This window comes from Coregonus clupeaformis, chromosome 8, assembly GCF_020615455.1.
Source record: "Coregonus clupeaformis isolate EN_2021a chromosome 8, ASM2061545v1, whole genome shotgun sequence".
Lineage (NCBI taxonomy): Eukaryota > Metazoa > Chordata > Actinopteri > Salmoniformes > Salmonidae > Coregonus > Coregonus clupeaformis.
This window is the reverse complement of record NC_059199.1, coordinates 4,513,492-4,533,249: the sequence shown is the minus strand read 5'-3', so window position 1 is coordinate 4,533,249 and position 19,758 is coordinate 4,513,492. Positions and strand designations below refer to the sequence as shown.

The 19,758-nt window shown below is 45.1% G+C and overlaps 1 pseudogene; it reads left to right on the top strand.

Annotated features, from left to right (window-relative positions):
• LOC121572576 overlaps positions 1 to 19,758 on the top strand; it is a 246,485-nt pseudogene that overhangs the window by 197,106 nt on the left and 29,621 nt on the right.

Sequence of the window (19,758 nt, the reverse complement as noted above, 5' to 3'; positions counted from 1 at the left end):
GTTTTCAGAAAAAAAGAAAATTGTGATTGGACTATGGATGTAATGTTTATATGGAGCAATGTAGATTCATGTTAAAATCCACCCTCTGAATGGCACACATACACAATCCATGTCTCAATTGTCTCAAGGCTTAAAAATCATTATTTAACCTGTCTCCTCCCCTTCATCTACATTGATTGAAATGGATTTCACAAGTGACATCAATAAGGGATCATAGCTTTCACCTGCATTTTATGGAGAAATGAAGCCTCTTCCCAGAGTCTCTTCAGAGCCCTTCTTGTCTATATACCCCTCTTCATGTATCTCCCCCTATCTCCTTTCCTACTGTAGTGATTAAATAGTAAAATATGAAAGATTAAGCTTCTGTTCACGTCACCGTCTGTGTTTTCAGGTGGTCTATCACACCCACGATGTACCCAGCCTCGTTTATCTTCAGCGTCCCCAGCACGGCCTACGTGGTGCTGACCTGCGTCAACCTCTTCATCGGCATCAACGGCAGCGTGGCCACCTTCGTCATGGAGCTGTTCGATGATGAGGTAGGTGGTGCGGGTTGCCGCTTTCCTAAATCATCAAATGTATGGTGTCCATATTAGGAGCTTCAGCGTAACAAGGGGTAGGTGTCAGTGTCCTTTTGACTGTGAGGCTGTCCTAATATGCACACCGTGCATACTGGGGGAAAAGTACACAAGTTTTATCAAAGAAACGATTGCTCAATCAACTATTATATTAGGATGATTTGAATTTGTTGTCTAGCTAACTGATCCCTGTCCTCGATATACCGCAGTGTATTATTGGATAGGCTTTCAACATGTACAAGGAGGGAGCTTTTCCTCCTGGAATTACTTTTTTACTTTTTACCCACTCAATGAGTTTCAAAGGTGGTATTTTCCAATTCTCTTTCATGTTTAATTGTGATGTTAGGATTGTTTCTTCGGAGAATGTGGTTCATGTATCTTTCACTGAGCGTTCATTTATACCAAAAGCTTCCCTTTCTCCCGGGAGAATCAAAATACAAAGACGGAGAAAAGAGAAATAAAGAAAGCAAGCAAGAGAAAAAGACAGAACTGGAGAGAGAGTTAAGAAGATAGATGGAAACAATGAGGGAGGTAGAGAGAGAGAGAGATGCCACTTCTCAGTCTGTGGAAGTCAACGTTTTTGTCATGTTTGCTTGTGTTTAGACTGAATTACAAACATTTTTTCTAAGGATGCAATTTACTTAGTTTAGCTGTTCTTTATAAGCTGGAACTCACTTTTACCAAAATGTAGCAACCCACACATACAAGTATAGTTTCTAAGTTATCCTCACCTATTTATATAATGAATAAACCACATTATATGCAGTACCAGTCAAAAGTTTGGACACACCTACTCATTCAAGGATTTTTCTTTATTTTTTACTATTTTCTACATTGTATAATATTAGTGAAGACATCAAAACTATGAAATAACCCATTTGGAATCATGTAGTAACCAAAAAAGTGTTAAACAAATCAAAATATATTTTATATTTGAGATTTTTCAAAGTAGCCACCCTTTGCCTTGATGACAGTGTTGCACACTCTTGGCATTCTCTCAACCAGCTTCACCTGGAATGCTTTTCCAACAGTCTTGAATGAGTTCCCACATATGCTGAGCACTTGTTGGCTGCTTTTCCTTCACTCTGCGGTCCAACTCATCCCAAACCATCTCAATTGGGTTGAGGTCGGGTGATTGTGAAGGCCAGGTCATCTGATGCAGCACTCCATCACTCTCCTTCTTGGTCAAATAGCCCTTACACAGCCTGGAGGTGTGTTTTGGGTCATTGTCCTGTTGAAAAACAAATGATAGGCCCACTAAGCGCAAACCAGATGGGATGGCATATCGCTGCAGAATGCTAGTTAAGTGTGCCTTGAATTCTAAATAAATCACAGACAGTGTCACCAGCAAAGAATCCCCACACCATCACACCTCCTCCTCCATGCTTCACGGTGGGAACCACACATGCAGATATCATCCGTTCACCTACTCTGCGTCTCGCAAAGACACAGCGGTTGGAACCAAAAATATGAAACTTGGACTCATCAGACCAAAGGACAGATTTCCACTGGTCTAATGTCCATTGCTCGTGTTTCTTGGCCCAAGCAAGTCTCTTCTTATTATTGGTGTCCTTTAGTAGTGGTTTCTTTGCAGCAATTTGACCATGAAGGCCTGATTCACGCAGTCTCCTCTGAACAGTTGATGTTGAAATGTGTCTGTTTCTTGAACTCTGTAAAGCATGTATTTGGGCTGCAATTTCTGAGGCTGGTAACTCTAATGAACTTATCCTCTGCAGCAGAGGTAACTCTGGGTCTTCCTTTCCTGTGGTGGTCCTCATGAGAGACAGTTTCATCATAGCGATTGATGGTTTTGCGACTGCACTTGAAGAAACTTGCTGAAATGTTCCTGATTGACTAATGATGGACTGTCATTTCTCTTTGCTTATTTGAGCTGTTCTTGCCATAATATGGACTTGGTCTTTTACCAAATAGGGCTATCTTCTGTATACCTACCCTACCTTGTCACAACACAACTGATTGGCTCAAACGCATTAAGAAGGAAAGAAATTCCACAAATTAACTTTAACAAGGCACACCTGTTAATTTAAATGCATTCCAGGTGACTACCTCATGAAGCTGGTTGAGAGAATGCCAAGAATGTCTAAAGCTGTCAAGGCAAAGGGTGGCAACTTTGAAGAATCTCAAATATAAAATATATTTTGATTTGTTTAACACTTTTTGGTTAATACATGATTCCATATGTGTTATTTCATAGTTTTGATGTATTCACTATTATTCTACAATGTAGAAAATAGTTTTAAAAAATAAAGAGAAACCCTGGAATGAGTAGGTGTGTCCAAACTTTTGACTGGTACTGTATGAAAACAGTGTGGACAACTAGGAATCAATTTTTTTGTTAATATCATACTTTACTGCGTTTGTACGCTAAATTAACATGCAATTTTTGACTTTGAGCCTAGCAATGCATTTAATTATCATACCTTCCACTTTAATTCACTATTGTAGATTTTCATGCAAGTGTCTTTTTCATTTGATATGTTAAATATGCTAATTATTTAACTTTGCCACAGTCTCATGTCTAATACTGTGTGTGTGCGTGTGTGTGTGTGTGTGTGTGTGTGTGCGCATGCGTGAGTGAGTGTGAGAGAGAGTGTATGTGTGCTTGTGCTTGTCCATGTGTTTTTGTGAGTGCGTGCATGCATGAGAGTGTGCATGCGTGCTTGTGCGTGTGTGTGTGTGTGTGAGCGAGTGTGTGTGTTTTAAACACTTCACTCTGACAAATTGCAACATCAGGATTCCCCATCTGAGCTTCTGCTTCAAAAGTCAGCTAGCTCGAATCTCCACTCCAACCTTAGCAATTGTTAGCTTCACTAACTACGTTTCCATAGACAGTTTTTATGCGAGTAAAGTCATACCGTATATTTAAAAAAATCACGACAGCTGTGATCGAAACAGGACGTTTCGGTAGATTTGATAAATGGCAACAGATAATTTGTTTGTTCAACATGGTGGGATCTTTCTGTGTCTGTAAAATGAATTATGAAAGAAATGGCAGTAGAAAATCCTTTATGCGCAAATATTGATATAATATCGAAGTAAACTTGGAGTCACGCGATGAAATGGTGTGTGCTCCTCCCACTACGACTCGGGGAAGCATGCAGTTGATTAGGCTACAGATGAAATAACATGATGAACTTCACAGGGTGGTGAAAGTGCATGGTGATCTTGATGCTCCTTTCCAATAAATATTGAGGGTCTGATTCTGGTGACATGATGATCGATGCTTGACTGACGATTGACCCCCCAAAAAATCTTGCTCTCATCCATAATAATCTCATCAGCGGAGGCTGCTGAGGGGAGGACAGCTCATAATAATGGCTGGAACGGAGTGAATGGATTAGCATCAAACACACGGAAACCATGTGTTTGATGTACACTGAACAAAAATATAAACGCAACATGTAAAATGTTGGTCCCATGTTTCATGAGCTGGAATTAAAGATCCCAGAAATGTTCCATGCACACAAAAAGCTTATTTCTCTCACATTTTGTGCACAAATTTGTTTACGTCCCTGTTAGTGAGCATTTCTCCTTTGCCAAGATAATCCATCCACCTGACAGGTGTGGCATATCAAGAAGCTGATTAAATAGCGTGATCATTACACAGGCGCACCTTGTGCTGGGGACAATAAAAGGCCACTCTAAAATGTGCAGTTTTGTTATACAACACAATGCCACAAATGTCTCACGTTTTGAGGGAGTGTGCAATTGGCATGCTGACTGCAGGAATGTCCACCAGAGCTGTTGCCAGAGAATTTAATCTTCATTTCTCTACGATAAGCAGCCTCCAACGTCATTTTAGAGAATTTGGCAGTACATCCGACCGGCCTCACAACCGCAGACCACGTGTATGGTGTCGTGTGGGCGAGTGGTTTGCTGAAGTCAACGTTGTGAACAGAGTGCTCCATGGTGGCGGTGGGGTTATGTTATGGGCAGGCATAAGCTACGGACAACGAACACAATTGCATTTTTATCGATGGCAATTTGAATGCATAGAGATGCCGTGACGAGATCCTGAGGCCCATTGTCATCCATTCGTCCGTCGCCATCACCTCATGTTTCAGCATGATAATGCACGGCCCAGTTTCTCAAGGATCTGTACACAATTCCTGGAACCTAAAAATGTCCCAGTTCTTCCATGGCCTGCATACACACTAGACATGGCACCCATTGAACATGTTTGGGATGCTCTGGATCGCCGTGTACACAGCGTATTCCAGTTACCGCTAATATCCAGTAACTTCGCAAAGCTATTGAAGAGGAGTGGGACAACATTCTACAGACCACAATCAACAGCCTGATCAACTCTATGCGAAGGAGATGGGTCGCGCTGCATGAGGCAAATGCTGGTCACACCAGATACTGACTGGTTTTCTGATCCATGCCCCTACTTTTTTTTAAAGGTATCTGTGACCAGCAGATGCACATTTGTATTCCCAGTCATGTGAAATCCATAGATTAGGGCCTACTGAATTTATTTCAATTGGATGATTTCCTTATATGAACTGTAACTCAGTAAAATCTTTGAAATTGTTGCATGTTGCGTTTATATTTTTGTTCAGTATATTTGATGCCATTGCACTTATTCTGCTCCAGCCATTACCACGAGCCCGTCCTTCACCAACCTCCTGTGAATCATGTAGACTAGCCTACCCACACAGCATAGCTTCACTTTATCTGCGAGCTGTTGGCTGGAGCGCACATGCCAAGACCAGAATAGGCACATTTGCTATTTAATGCAACAGTTTTTGTGACAAAAATGAAAATGGAAACACATTGAACTTTAAATTTTTATTCGGTACATAAAAACGTAAGCGAAAAAGTACATTTTGTGTGTACTACATCATCACGCACTGATTTGGTGGAAACACACCACTTGTGGGAAGATCTGTCGCCAATTGGATGGAAACCTAGCTTTGTCATACGCTCATGTCCTTTGAACATTCATCTTCTTTCCACTCTCCCTGATTTCTCAGACACAGCTTAATGTTGGTTGTCTTCCTTTTTACATAACGAGACAAACTCATTTGCATAGCGATTTCATTATCGTCATTGCCGTCGTTCATCATTGGTTTGTTTTTTGTTTGTCTGTTCGCTGGCAACCTCCCAATTAAACAGTCATCTTTTTGTTGTGACTTGTTTTCCCATATATTTATCGGTATTGTTCTGGCAAATCATATTCCTAAGGGGCTTTGGCAATATAATAATGGAATGCATGCCGGTCGCTGCCAATTTGTGCGAGTGACCTATCGTGCTCTTCCTGTTCAAGGGCATTTGCCTAGTGTATTAGAAAGACTGCTGTGTAGCGTAGCTGTCCGGGTCAATTGAGACATTGCTGATGGGGGACAATGACAGCCCAGCTATCACTCCTGGGGATGTCAAAGCAGATACGAGCCCTGTAGGTGGCCACGATCCGGGGTTGATGCATGACTTATCCTACCAATTGACTGTCATTGTTGAACCACCTGGAAGAAATAGGCTGTGACATGCTGGGATGTTGACGGTTTCCAAATTTCCTCTGTTCATCTGTTCTGTTATGCTAAACTGGATGAACAGAGGAGCCAAAATAGCCGCCGTAGATAAGAACGCACAAGACCACGCCCCAGTTCACCGCGACAGGTCGTAGAGAGATATCTGACAGCTCCATCTTTCTCCGTCGTCTTAAATTTCCACACCTTCATTCCATCTCTTCCACCCTGCGCTGTGACGATAGCCAAAACAGGAACAGCAAAGTTGAATTTCTCTTCATTCTTTTATGTATTTCTCCACTGAAGGTCAAAGTTAATACATCTAGCTCCCCCCTATGGGAAGATGTCTGGTAGTCTAGAGGGAAGGAGTAAAAAAAGGCAAAACTGGAGGGAAAAGCAATGCATGGCTGCAGCAGCACATATTGTACTTTGCGTCCCAGTTTTATCTGGAGACTGAGCAAGGGAGCATGGGAGTCACCCCCCACCCCCCACCCCCCACCCCCTTTCTCAGCTCCCTGTGGATCGCATCTATCGCAGCCTGCCTTGTATGCATGACAGTGTTTGAGTCAATAGCCCAGCCGCTAGCCACTCAGATAAGCCTGTTGGGCACCTAAATGGATCTGGCCTGGTTCGGAGCCTGAGTGAGTCTGGAGGGGGGCAGTCGATGGGGCTGTATTAGTTCTGCTGTGTCATGACCCTCTGTACTGTGTTTTGGAATTGCTAGGCGGGGCATGATGTCTGGAACTTGTGTCTGCTCTCCCAGGGCATTGCCGTTTAATTGTAGTGTGTGTGTGTAAGAGGGGGCTGATATTAAATACATAAATATTTGTATTTCTTTTAGCGTAAAATATAGTGTTTTTGTGTATACGACGTTACATTCTATTTTGAATGTGCATTACTGATTATGAAGTTTCCCTTTAACGTTATCGTATCTAGTTTGAGAAATCAGCTAATGGTCACCCTCCCCAAAACTCTTTCAGACATATATATTCCTTTTTGTAAGTCCCTCCGGTCAAGATGAAGGTGATGCTAGGGGAATATGAACACTAAAGCAATATGGGTCAGACTAGAGCCTTGGAGATTTTTTCCCTTCAGAACCCATTTGGAGATGATTTATGGGCATATAGCACAAACTTTGAAGAAACTTGTCACGCGTTTCATCATCGCCTAAGAGCTTCTTAGATCTCCTTGATGAACACCCAGTCGAGAGAAGATCTGTTATTTCACGTATTGATCTCGAATTAGGTCTCTATTCCTTGACATTCTTCTTGATGACAAATGGGCCCCGGCTGCACAAGGTCATTGGTTTACATGTATTATTAAATTTTTTCCAATTCACTTATGTTTCTAACTTTAGGCTCTTTTAGCCTTATGCCAGCTTCTTGCCAGCTCCTTTGCTTGATTCCAGCTTTAAATGCTAAGACCTTACTCAAGGGATTGTAGTTTGACTATGATTAATAACTTTTTAAAATGTGGTTGGTGGGAGTGGGCCCAGTATGTGTTGATATGACCAGATATATTCAAATTCAGCTTCTTAGCGTTGACAATAAAAGGTAACTAAGTAATACATTATATGGATGGCCAGGATATCATGCTTGACGTTTTGTTGGCCAGCGTGACCTTAAGTCCTCAAGGAAAACATGTAGAAGTTGAAAAAGGAAAAGATGAATTGGCAGACCTATTGCTGGACAGTTGAGAGTTAGCTTTGACACCATGATCAATGAGGTATTTTCGTTATGCATGCAGGGATTTTATGCCAGTGCCCAGACAGCCCACCTACTCACAGGCAGAAATGCTCAAATTACTGCTGCATGAAGGCTACCATTGACATTCCAACTCTAACTTAGATCTGTAACTTAAGTTTGGCCATTAGCAGAGAAAATATTTACTTGAAGTTGAGCTACATCATTAATGCTGTATACCCAGAGGTCATACATGAAGTCCTAAATAAACTTTATTTTAATGATGAAGGTAGTGAGTTATTGACCCTCAATGACCAAAGGCCCCAATTCAATTCATAACAGATAAAGGAAAACTGTACTTCTAAATTAATTTTGAATGTTTGCTCTATATCTAAGGTGTTAACTCAGAAATAGTTAGCTGCAAACGCTCGCTTTGGACAACGTCATTGAATAATGCCTCTAAACCACACCTGTGCTTAAAATATAGCAGAAACAGTGTGTGTGAACCACAATGGGGTTTACCTTTATCTACAGTTGATTGAAATGCAGACCAAGTTAGGCCTTTTCATGATGCCATTCCACAAACTAGAATAAAAAGTTAAAAATTGCAGAGCAAGTATAAATCCACATGATTAAATCTGACAACATACTGTAACATGTCATCTCTGATTCTCAACTGCCGCCCCACATTGCACTGTGTTAAGCAATGCATCCCACTTTTCGCCCTGGGTCTACCGAAGGAGGAAACTGTGAATTTATGGTTTTCCCAATGTACGCTAGCGTTTTTGAAGACTACCCTGAGACCAAACGGATGCATTATGCATAACCTTGCTTTAGAACAGCATCCAAAGACAGAAGTGGCAGTATGTACTCTCTCTCTCTCTCTCTCTCTCTCTCTCTCTCTCTCTCTCTCTCTCTCTCTCTCTCTCTCTCTCTCTCTCTCTCTCTTTCTTTCTTTCTTTCTTTTTCTCTTTTGGTTTTGCTTTCTTCATCTCTATCATTCACTCACCCCCACATCTTGCTCTCTCTCTCACTCTCTCTCTCTCTCTCTCTCTCATTCCCTCAATCTTTGGTAATGAAAGCAATGTGGAGAAGCCGACACTGGCGGTGTAGTAGAATCATTGCAGACTGGCTATCTTTCAATCTGTCTGCATTTAATTAATTAGGGCTTGTGTGCTTTAAAAGGCACCATCGTTCAGCAGTATAGCCACAGGGAGAAGGGATTTCAGGAGGGGTGGCTTAATCAGGAAGGGAGGAAAAAAGGAATGTCCGCAACTCTGGTATGTTCCCATGGTGATTTAACCAGACCCACAAAAACGACAACGTTTCAATCCGAGTTGGATCTTCGTCAGTTCATATACCACTGTGAAACACTAGAATCAACTCTAGAGGCTTGTACATCCGATCAATTCAATACATCCATTACATTGAAAACATATAATTCATTAACGTCACAATAAATATTACACAGTAGACATACACTACTGTTCAACATTTTGGGGTCACTTAGAAATGTTCTTGTTTTCAAAATTTCTTGTCCATTAAAATAACATCAAATTGATCAGAAATACAGTGTAGACATTGTTAATGTTGTAAATGGCTATTGTAGCTGGAAATGGCTGATTTTTTATGGAATATCTACATAGGCGTACGGAGGCCCATTATTAGCAACCATCAGTCCTGTGTTCCAATGGCACGTTGTGTTTGCTAATCCAAGTTTATCATTTTAAAAGGCTAATTGATCATTAGAAAACCCCTTTGCAATTATGTTAGCACAGCTGAAAACTTTTGTGCTGATTAAAGAAGCAATAAAACTGGCCTTCTTGAGACTAGTTGAGTATCTGGAGCATCAGCAATTGTGGGTTCGATTACAGGCTCAAAATGGCCAGAAACAAATAACTTTCTTCTAAAACTCGTCAGTCTATTCTTGTTCTGAGAAATGAAGGCTATTCATTGCTATACTAAAATAAAAGCGATATGTCAGACTGCCCATCTTAATCTTTTCTTTTTATTGGCCAGTCTGAGAAATTGCTTTTTCTTTGCAACTCTGCCTAGAAGGTCAGCATTCCGGAGTCGCCTCTTCACTGTTGATGTTGAGACTGGTGTTTTGCGGGTACTATTTAATGAAGCTGCCAGTTGAGGACCTGTGAGGTGCATGTTTCTCAAACTAGACACTCTAATGTATTTGTCCTCTTGCTCAGTTGTTCACAGGGGCCTCCCACTCCTCTTTCTATTCTGGTTAGAGCCAGTTTGCGCTATTCTGTGAAGGGAGTAGTACACAGCGTTGTACGAGATCTTCAGTTTCTTGGCAATTTCTCGCATGGAATAGCCTTTCTCGCACGGTAGTGTATGTTTCCCATGCCAATAAAGCCCCCTTGAAAGAAAGGACTTGAGTTCCTGTATGTTATCACAATCACACCATGAGTAGTTAATCATGAAACATACACCACCACCTTTCTTCTTCCCGAAGAGTTCTTTATTCCTGTCTGCGCGATGTACTGAGAATCCAGCTGGCTGTATGGACGGGGACAGTATATCCTGAGAGAGCCATGATTCCGTGAAACAGAGTATGGTACAGTCCCTGATGTCTCTCTGGAAGGTGATCCTTGCCCTGAGCTCGTCTACTTTATTGTCCAAGGACTGAACATTAGCAAGTAACTCTTCTTCACCGGCGGTGTCTTGGAGCAGCCTCTGGGATAAGTTAAATTGCCCTGGGAGGTACAAACAAAGGATCCAATTCAGGAAAGTCGTATTTCTGGTCATACTGCTGGTGAGTGACCACCGCTCTGATATCCAAAAGCTCTTTCCGGCTGTATTTAATAACACAAAAAAACGTTCTGGGCTAAAAATGTAAGAAATAACACTCAAAAAAACAAAATACTGCAAAGTTACTTAGGAGCCAGAAGCAGAGCTGCCATGTCTGTCGGCACCATCTTCTTTTTCACCGACACACAGAACTGCTATATGGAAAAACATGAGTACATTTAGGTTTGTTTTCTACTTTTTTCTTTGATACGTTCTTCTGTTGTACACCTAATAAGTAGGATTTGCATATACAGTTGAAGTCGGAAGTTTACATACATTTAGGTTGGAGTCATTAAAACTCGTTTTTCAACCACTCCACAAATGTCTTGTTAACAAACTATAGTTTTGTCAAGTCGGTTAGGACATCTACTTTGTGCATGACACAAGTAATTTTTCCAACAATTGTTTACAGACAGATTATTTCACTCATAATTCACTGTGTCACAATTCCAGTGGGTCAGAAGTTGACATACACTAAGTTGACTGTGCCTTTAAACAGCTTGGAAAATTCCATGATGTCATGGCTTTAGAAGCTTCTGATAGGCTAATTGACATAATTTGAGTCAAATGGAGGTGTACCTGTGGATGTATTTCAAGGCCTACCTTCAAACTCAGTGCCTCTTTGCTTGACATCATGGGAAAATCAAAAGAAATCAGCCAAGACCTCAGAAAAAAAATGGTATACCTCCACAAGTCTGGTTCATCCTTGGGAGCAATTTCCAAACGCCTAAAAGTACCATGTTCATCTGTACAAACAATAGTACCCAAGTATAAACACCATGGGACCACGCAGCCGTCATACCGCTCAGGAAGGAGACGCGTTCTGTCTCCTAGAGGTGAACGTACTTTGGTGCGAAAGTGCAAATCAATCCCAGAACAACAGCAAAGGACCTTCTGAAGATGCTGGAGGAAACAGGTACAAAAGTATCTATATCCACAGTAAAACGAGTCCTATATCGACATAACCTGAAAGGCTGCTTAGCAAGGAAGAAGCCACTGCTCCAAAACCGCCATAAAAAAGCCAGACTACGGTTTGCAACTGCACATGGGGACAAAGATCGTACTTTTTGGAGAAATGTCCTCTGGTCTGATGAAACTAAAATAGAACTGTTTGGCTATAATGACCATAGTGTAACGATCCCGGCAGTCTGAGTCGGGTCCTGTCTGTGGAATAGTTGTTATGTTCGTGATCTCCAGTTTCCCGAGGGTTCTGGAACGCTCGGGGAGCTCTCTTGATTTCGCACCTGCATCCCATCAGCAATCTGCACACCTGGTCCTGATCATCACCCTTCTTAGGCTCTGGCCTAACATCCATTCCCTGCCGGATCGGTAGCCATGAACAGTAGGTTTACCAGAGTATCAGTCTTAGAGCCTAGCGTTAGTTTTGTTGTTTTTGCACCTTGTTGGTTTGTTGCTTACTTACCCCGGTTTTGTTCCATCTGCAGTCACCCGTCCGGAACCTTCATCCAACCTCTGCCTGGTGGTCGCGCGGCTGCCCGACCCAGGATGGGATCAACCACTGCACCCCCAACAACTAATCAACGCCGCCCGCTCTGTTCCCTGGATTATTCAGCATCACTCTTGAACTTGTAAATAAACACTCACCTTCGTTTCAACTTACCTTGTCCTGGTCTGCTTCTGGGTTCTGGCTTAGCAACTCGTGACAGAACGATCCGGCCAGTAATGAACCCAGCGGACCTGGACTCTGTTCGCCATGCCATTACCCAGCAGGAGAAGATGTTGGGCCATCATATGTACGGTACTACAGGAGATCGCGTTGTCAGTTCGAACCTTTCTACCGGTCTGACGGAGGTCCAGAACCAACGCAAGTGTCCGGTGGAAGATCCACTACCGGTTTCACCCATCTCGCCTGCCGCTTCTGAAGCTGTGTCCTTCCGTGAGCCCAAGGTTCCGACACCGGATAAATATGAGGGGGAGCTGGGAAGATGCCGTTCCTTCCTTATGCAGTGTGGATTAGTGTTCGACCTACAGCCCTACTCTTATGCCACAGACAAGGCTAGGATAGCCTTTGTGATTGAGTTGCTGCGTGGTCGAGCGCTGGAGTGGGCTTCAGCCGTTTGGGAACGACAGGATCCTGCATGGCTTCATACAGGGGTTCACGGCCGAGATGAGGAAGCTCTTCGACCATTCCGTCCGAGGGAGGGACGAGCTAGGCGCCTGTTTTCGCTTCGCCAAGGAACTCGCGAGCGTGGCCGACTTCGTGATCGAGTTCAAGACGTTGGCTGTGGAGAGTGGGTGGAATGAGGAGGCTCTGCAAGCGGCCTTTTACCAGGGTCTGTCGGAGCAGCTCAAGGATGAGTTGATCTCCTATCCGGAGTCTAGTGACCTGGACAGCTTGGTAGCCTTGTCTATTCGGGTGGATAATCGAGTCCGAGAGCGAAGAGGGAGAAGCAATGGGCTCCGTCCAACCGATCAGCTTCTCAGGTTCCAGTCGGGTCGTTCAAACTGCGCTGGCTCGCTAAAGTTGGGAGGACTTTTAGCGAGCCAGTTTCGACCTCTCAATACCCTCTGTCAGACCCCGTTTTCCGGCTACCCTTATGAACAGGAATCAGAGCTTAGCGATTAACGCTTTATCGATTCAGGTGCCGATGGAAGCTTTCTAGATGCCGAGTTGGTGGAACAGCTGGGGCTTTCCAGGAGCAATTGCCGGAAGCCATTGAAGCTACCACTCTGGACGGCAGTAGTCTGGCACGTATCACGATGAGGACTGAACCGGTTAAGATGCGGTTGTCGGGAATCATTCTGAGATGATTTCATTCTTCATTCTGCCGTCTTCCCAGGTTCCTCTGGTCCTTGGATACCCCTGGCTGAAGGAACACAATCCTACGTTCGATTGGGTGACGGGCAAGGTAACGAGTTGGAGCCTTGATTGTCATGCTAACTGTCTCAAGACTGCCTGCCCCCATTCGGTTCCCAGTCAGGTGATTGAGGCTAAACCCCCAGATTTGTCCCTGGTTCCCGAGACATATCACGATTTGGGGGAAGTTTTCAGTAAGCAGAAGGCTCTGTCACTCCCTCCCCACCGACCATATGATTGTGCCATCAACCTGTTCCCTGGAGCTGTCTACCCCAAGGGAAGGTTATACAGTATCTCCCGACCTGAACGTGAGGCTTTGGAGACCTACATCAAGGAGTCCCTAGCTGCTGGTCTCGTTCGTCCTCGTCATCACCCCTGGGGGCAGGATTCTTCTTTGTGGGTAAGAAGGATGGCTCTCTTCGACCATGTATTGATTATCGGGGGTTGAATGACATCACGGTCAAGAACAAGTATCCCCTGCCCTTGATGAGTTCTGCCTTCGACTCCTTACAGGGTGCTACGGTGTTCACCAAGCTAGACCTACGCAATGCGTATCACATGGTCCGGATCAGAGAGGGGGACGAGTGGTTGACGGGTTTCCAATACACCGATGGGTCACTTCGAGTATCAGGTGATGCCGTTTGGACTGACCAATGCTCCAGCGGTATTCCAGAGTATGGTGAACGACGTCCTGAGAGATATGATCGGTCTCTTTGTGTTTGTTTACCTGGATGACATTCTGATCTTCTCGAAGGAACCTTCCGACCACGTCCAGCATGTCCGGCAGGTTCTGCAGCGATTGTTGGAGAATCGCCTGTTCGTGAAGGCCGAGAAGTCGCGAGTTTCACGCCCACACGACATCCTTTCTCGGGTACATCATCTCCAGGGGGAGAGATTAGGATGGACCAGGAGAAGGTTAGAGCGTTCTGGAATGGGCCCAGCCCGGGTACGAGATTGCAGCTCCAGAGATTTTTGGGGTTTGCGAATTTCTACCGCAGATTCATCCGGGATTACAGCCGTGTCCGCTCCGTTAACTGCCTTGACTTCCAGTATCAGGACCTTCAAGTGGAATCCGGAGGCGGATCGAGCGTTTCTGGATTTGAAGAGGCGATTCACCAACGCACCGATTCTCTCTCAACCGGACACGGCCCGTCAGTTCGCCGTTGAAGTGGACCAGCGTCTGATGTGGGAGTTGGCGCCATCCTGTCGCAGCGATGCTCCACGGACAGTAAACTCCATCCCTGAGCCTACTACCTCGTCGCCTTTCGCCTCGCGGAGAGGAATTACGATGTGGGTAACCGGGAGCTTCTCGCGGTGAAACTTGCCTTGGAGGAGTGGCGCCACTGGTTGGAGGGGGCGGAGCAAACCGTTTATTGTCTGGACTGACCACAAGAATCTTGCTTACGTGCAATCGGCTAAACGCCTCAACTCCCCGTCAGGCCAGGTGGGCGTTGTTTTTCGGACGATTCAAGTTTTCCCTGACGTCCGACCTGGATCTAAGAACGGCAAGGCGGACGCCTTGTCCCGGATGTTCTCCAAGACGGAGGAGAGTGGGTCCAAGACCGAGACAATTCTCCCCGAACTGCGTCTGGGAGCAGTTATGTGGAAGATTGAGGAGGAGGTGCTGGCGCCCTTCGGACTCAGCCCGGTCCCGGTAACGGTCCACCCGGGTGGGTTGTTTGTGCCTGAGTCGGTTCGTCCTGCTGTCCTCAAATGGTCCCACGCCAGCAAGATGGCTTGTCACCCTGGCGTGGCTCGGACAATGGCGTTTCTTCGCAGACGCTTTTGGTGGCCTGCCGTGGCCGAGGATACTCGGGGTTATGTTGCTGCCTGTCCAGTGTGTGCGCAGAATAAGAGTACCAATCGGCCCAGCTCTGGACTACTTCACCCCTTCCTATTCCCCGGCGACCATGGTCGCATCTGGCCCTGGACTTTGTCACTGGGTTGCCCGCTTCTGAGGGGAACACGGTCGTTCTGACTATCGTGGACAGATTCAGCAAGTTCGCCACTTTGTGCCTATTGCCAAGCTTCCCTCTGCCTCGGAGACGTCCCGAGATCCTGGTTAGGGAGGTTTTCAGGGTCCACGGGTTGCCCAGTGATATCGTTTTCCGACCGTGGCCCTCAGTTTACCTCTGCTGTCTGGAAGTCCTTCTGTTTGGCCATTGGAGCTACAGTCAGTCTCACATCTGGTTTTCACCCCCAATCTAATGGTCAGGCGGAGAGAGCCAACCAGAAGATGGAATCCACGCTACGCTGTCTGGCCTCTTCCAACCCCACCTCCTGGGTCTCTCAGTTGCCTTGGGTTGAGTATGCCCACAATACTCTCCCCTACATCTGCCACTGGGATGTCTCCTTCCAGTGCCTGTATGGCTACAACCTCCCCTTGTTCCCTTCTCAGGAGAAGGAGCTCTCAGTAGCCTTCTGTTCAGGTCCATATCTGTCGTTGCCACCGGACCTGGCATCGGGCCAGAAAAGCACTCCTTAGAGTTTCGGACCGGTATCAGCTCCAGGCGAATCGTCGCCGGATCCCCGCTCCCACCTACACCATCGGAGATAGGGTCTAGTTGGCCACACGGGATCTTCCTTTACGGACTGAGTCTAGGAAGTTGTTACCGGGTTCATTGGTCCGTTTGTGGTGGAGAAGGTGATCAATCCGGTGGCAGTTCGACTCAAACTCCCGAGGACGCTCAGAGTCCATCCCACCTTTCATGTCTCCTGCCTCAAGCCTGTTTTCCTCAGTCCTCTGTTGCCTCCTCCGCCTCCTCCTCCTCCTCCTCGGATGATCGGAGGTGGTCCTGCCTACACGGTGCGTCGCATCATGGATTCCAGACGGCGGGGCCGGGGTTTCCGTATCTCGTGGACTGGGAGGGGTATGGTCCTGAAGAGAGGAGTTGGATTCCGCGGCGACAGGTCCTAGATGCTGACCTCATCAGTGACTTCTACCGCCTCCATCCTGGCGCTCCGGGAGTCCGCCCGGTGGCGTTCGTCGGAGGGGGTACTGTAACGATCCCGGCAGTCTGAGTCGGGTCCTGTCTGTGGAATAGTTGTTATGTTCGTGATCTCCAGTTTCCCGAGGGTTCTGGAACGCTCCGGGGAGCTCTCTTGATTTCCGCACCTGCATCCCATCAGCAATCTGCACACCTGGTCCTGATCATCACCCTTCTTAGGCTCTGGCCTAACATCCATTCCCTGCCGGATCGTTAGCCATGAACAGTAGGTTTACCAGAGTATCAGTCTTAGAGCCTAGCGTTAGTTTTGTTGTTTTTGCACCTTGTTGGTTTGTTGCTTACTTACCCCGTTTTGTTCCATCTGCAGTCACCCGTCCGGAACCTTCATCCAACCTCTGCCTGGTGGTGGCGGCTGCCGACCCAGGATGGGATCAACCACTGCACCCCCAACAACTAATCAACGCCGCCCGCTCTGTTCCCTGGATTATTCAGCATCACTCTTGAACTTGTAAATAAACACTCACCTTCGTTTCAACTTACCTTGTCCTGGTCTGCTTCTGGGTTCTGGCTTAGCAACTCGTGACACATAGTTATGTTTGGAGGAAAAAGGGGGACGCATGCAAGCCGAAGAACACCATCCCAACCGTGAAGCACGGGGGTGGCAACATCATGCTGTGCTTTGCTGCAGGAGGGACTGGTGCACTTCACAAAATAGATGGCATCATGAGGAAGGAAAATGATGTGGATATATTGAAGCAACATCTCAAGACATAAGACATCAGTCAGGAAGTTAAAGCTTGGTCGCAAATGGGTCTTCCAATTGGATAATGACCCCAAGCATACTTCCAAAGTTGTGGCAAAATGGCTTAAGGACCACAAAGTCAAGGTATTGGAGTGGCCATCACAAAGCCCTGACCTCAATCCTATAGCAAATTTGTTGGCAGAACTGAAAAAGTGTGTGTGAGCAAGGAGGCCTACAAACCTGACTCAGTTACACCAGCTCTGTCAGGAGGAATGGGCCAAAATTCACCCAACTTATTTTGGGAAGCTTGTGGAAGGCTACCCGAAACGTTTGACCCAAGTTAAACAATTTAAAGGCAATGCTACCAAATACTAATTGAGTGTATGTAAACTTCTGACCCACTGGGAATGTGATGAAAGAAATAAAAGCTGAAAGAAATCATTCTCTCTACTATTATTCTGACATTTCACATTCTTAAAATAAAGAGGTGATCCTAACTGACCTAAAACAGGGAATTTTTACTAGGATTAAATGTCAGGAATTGTGAACATTTTAAATGTATTTGGCCAAGGTGTATGTAAACTTCCGACTTCAACTGTATTTCTGTAATTTGTATTTATTTATTCATTTTTTTAAAGCAGGAAGGGCCCTAACCTGGGTAATGAACAGCCAATAAGATGGTATGTCTGTGTGTGTGTGCGTGAGTCCATTCCTGTGAATGTGTCTGTTATAGCAAGTCGGAAGGTGTATGTCACCCGGAATCTTTCAAAGTCTCAGTGCTTGGGATGAGAATGTTTGTATCTGTATGTATGAGCAGCTGCTCCTGCCCTCACGTAACGCGGGTGAGGGAGACATCACCGAGCGAGCGTGCCCTAAATGACAAGTCAAAAAGCAAAGGCTCATTTCCATGTCATTTGGCGCCCAATTCAAGCAAGCATTGTGCCTCGGCTGATGAGCGCGCACTGAGGATGCGCTTTAATTATCTGGGGAGTGTCGGAACACTCTTAACGCCAAGAGCACTCTTTTCCCGCAACCGCAACCGCAAACTCCAAACCCGCTTCTTCCCTCAGGTCACTTGACAGACCTGTGCCCCCGCGTGCGCAACACAGACAGCGGGTTCCATGTAATGTGATTTAAAGCCATAATGTGCCCTTATGTTTTGCTGTCTTTTACGTCTTTTATGAGTCGCTGATAAATTGTTGTTGTTTTCTGTTCGTTTTTCCCCCTGACAGAAAATCTCGCACATCAATGACATTGTGAAGCAGGTGCTGCTGATTTTCCCGCACTTCTGTCTGGGTCGAGGGCTCATCGACATGGGCAAGAACCAGGCCATGGCCACCTTGTTTGAAAGCTTTGGTGAGCATCCCCCCACACCACCTTCGTGCTTAAATACCACACTATAGGGAGGAAATTGTTTGGGAAATGTAAAAAATAATTTTGTATAAAACTTTTGGACACTTAAGTGTACATAATGCCACACTATCTCTAAAGGGATCACATAGGCTTCATACTAATATATACTGTCACTGTACTGTCAATTGCTTTGGATAAAAGTGACATTTATTATTATATTACTATGGGAACAGCAAAGAAAAAAGATTCATCAGTGCAAAGCTCTTCCCTCCTAGTGAGATGGAATAACATTTAAGTGGTCGGATGAAAGGTCAAATGAAGCTGAATAATTGGAGGAAAAGAAAGAAAGTACATTACAGTTTAAAGAAAGACAATGTCATGGTTTTAGCTTTTCAATATTCTGTAGAGAATAACAGGTGCAAACTTTCCACTGCTGCACATTGTCGTCTAAATATCCTTGAAAAGAAATGGAGGGAATTGGCAGATTAATTTAACTCAACAGTTCATTGTTGTAGGTGACAATAAAACAGGTGGGAGGAAGGTTCTGACTATTCTCCAGTAACAACATTTGATACCGAACATTTTGGGGTTTAGGATTTACCAAACGTCAATAGCTTAGCTACTTTGTTTACTTTAGTCCTCTACTTCTACAATGCCTTTACAGCATCTTTATACCTTTATACTTTCACACATAGTGCCCATGTATGTTACCACTACCCTTTACAGTACTAAACACACACATCTCCTCCTCTTAAGTGTCGCTACATTATTACCAAATAGGATTTTTTAGTCCCTGGGGAGGGGTAACATTTGACCAATAACGTGACCGTAGCCCTCGGCCACCATTCTCAAACGCTACATCTAGAAAGCAAAAGGGGATAGGTACACGGGGGAGATTGAGAGGCAGAGAGACACATGAAAGGCAGGAGCAAAGGCTTTATCTGGGGAATAGATCTGGCAGGAAATAGCCGTTTGAGGAATCATTTGCGGCGGCAAGCTTAAAGAGGAAAGCAATCACAGCTTAAAAGGCTAGTCTGGAGAGGGCCTATTTGCGAGAGAATGAGACTGAAAACGCTTCCGTTTCTGTCTTTCATCCCTCCAGCACATAGGGGCTGTTGAGACTGAGAGAGAGATGGATAGGGATGGAGGGAGGCAGAGAGAGAGTGTACTAGAGGGGGGGGGGGGTTTAAGATGGTTATACCATGGATCATTTAGCTATTTGATTTGGAAATGTAGGACCCCTTTAGGTATCCCCCCAAAATATAGTATTTGGCCTGTCCTACTATAGCCCATAGGGTCCCGCTTTAAATTACGTTCAGCTTATAAAGGCTTCATAAAGCCTTCAT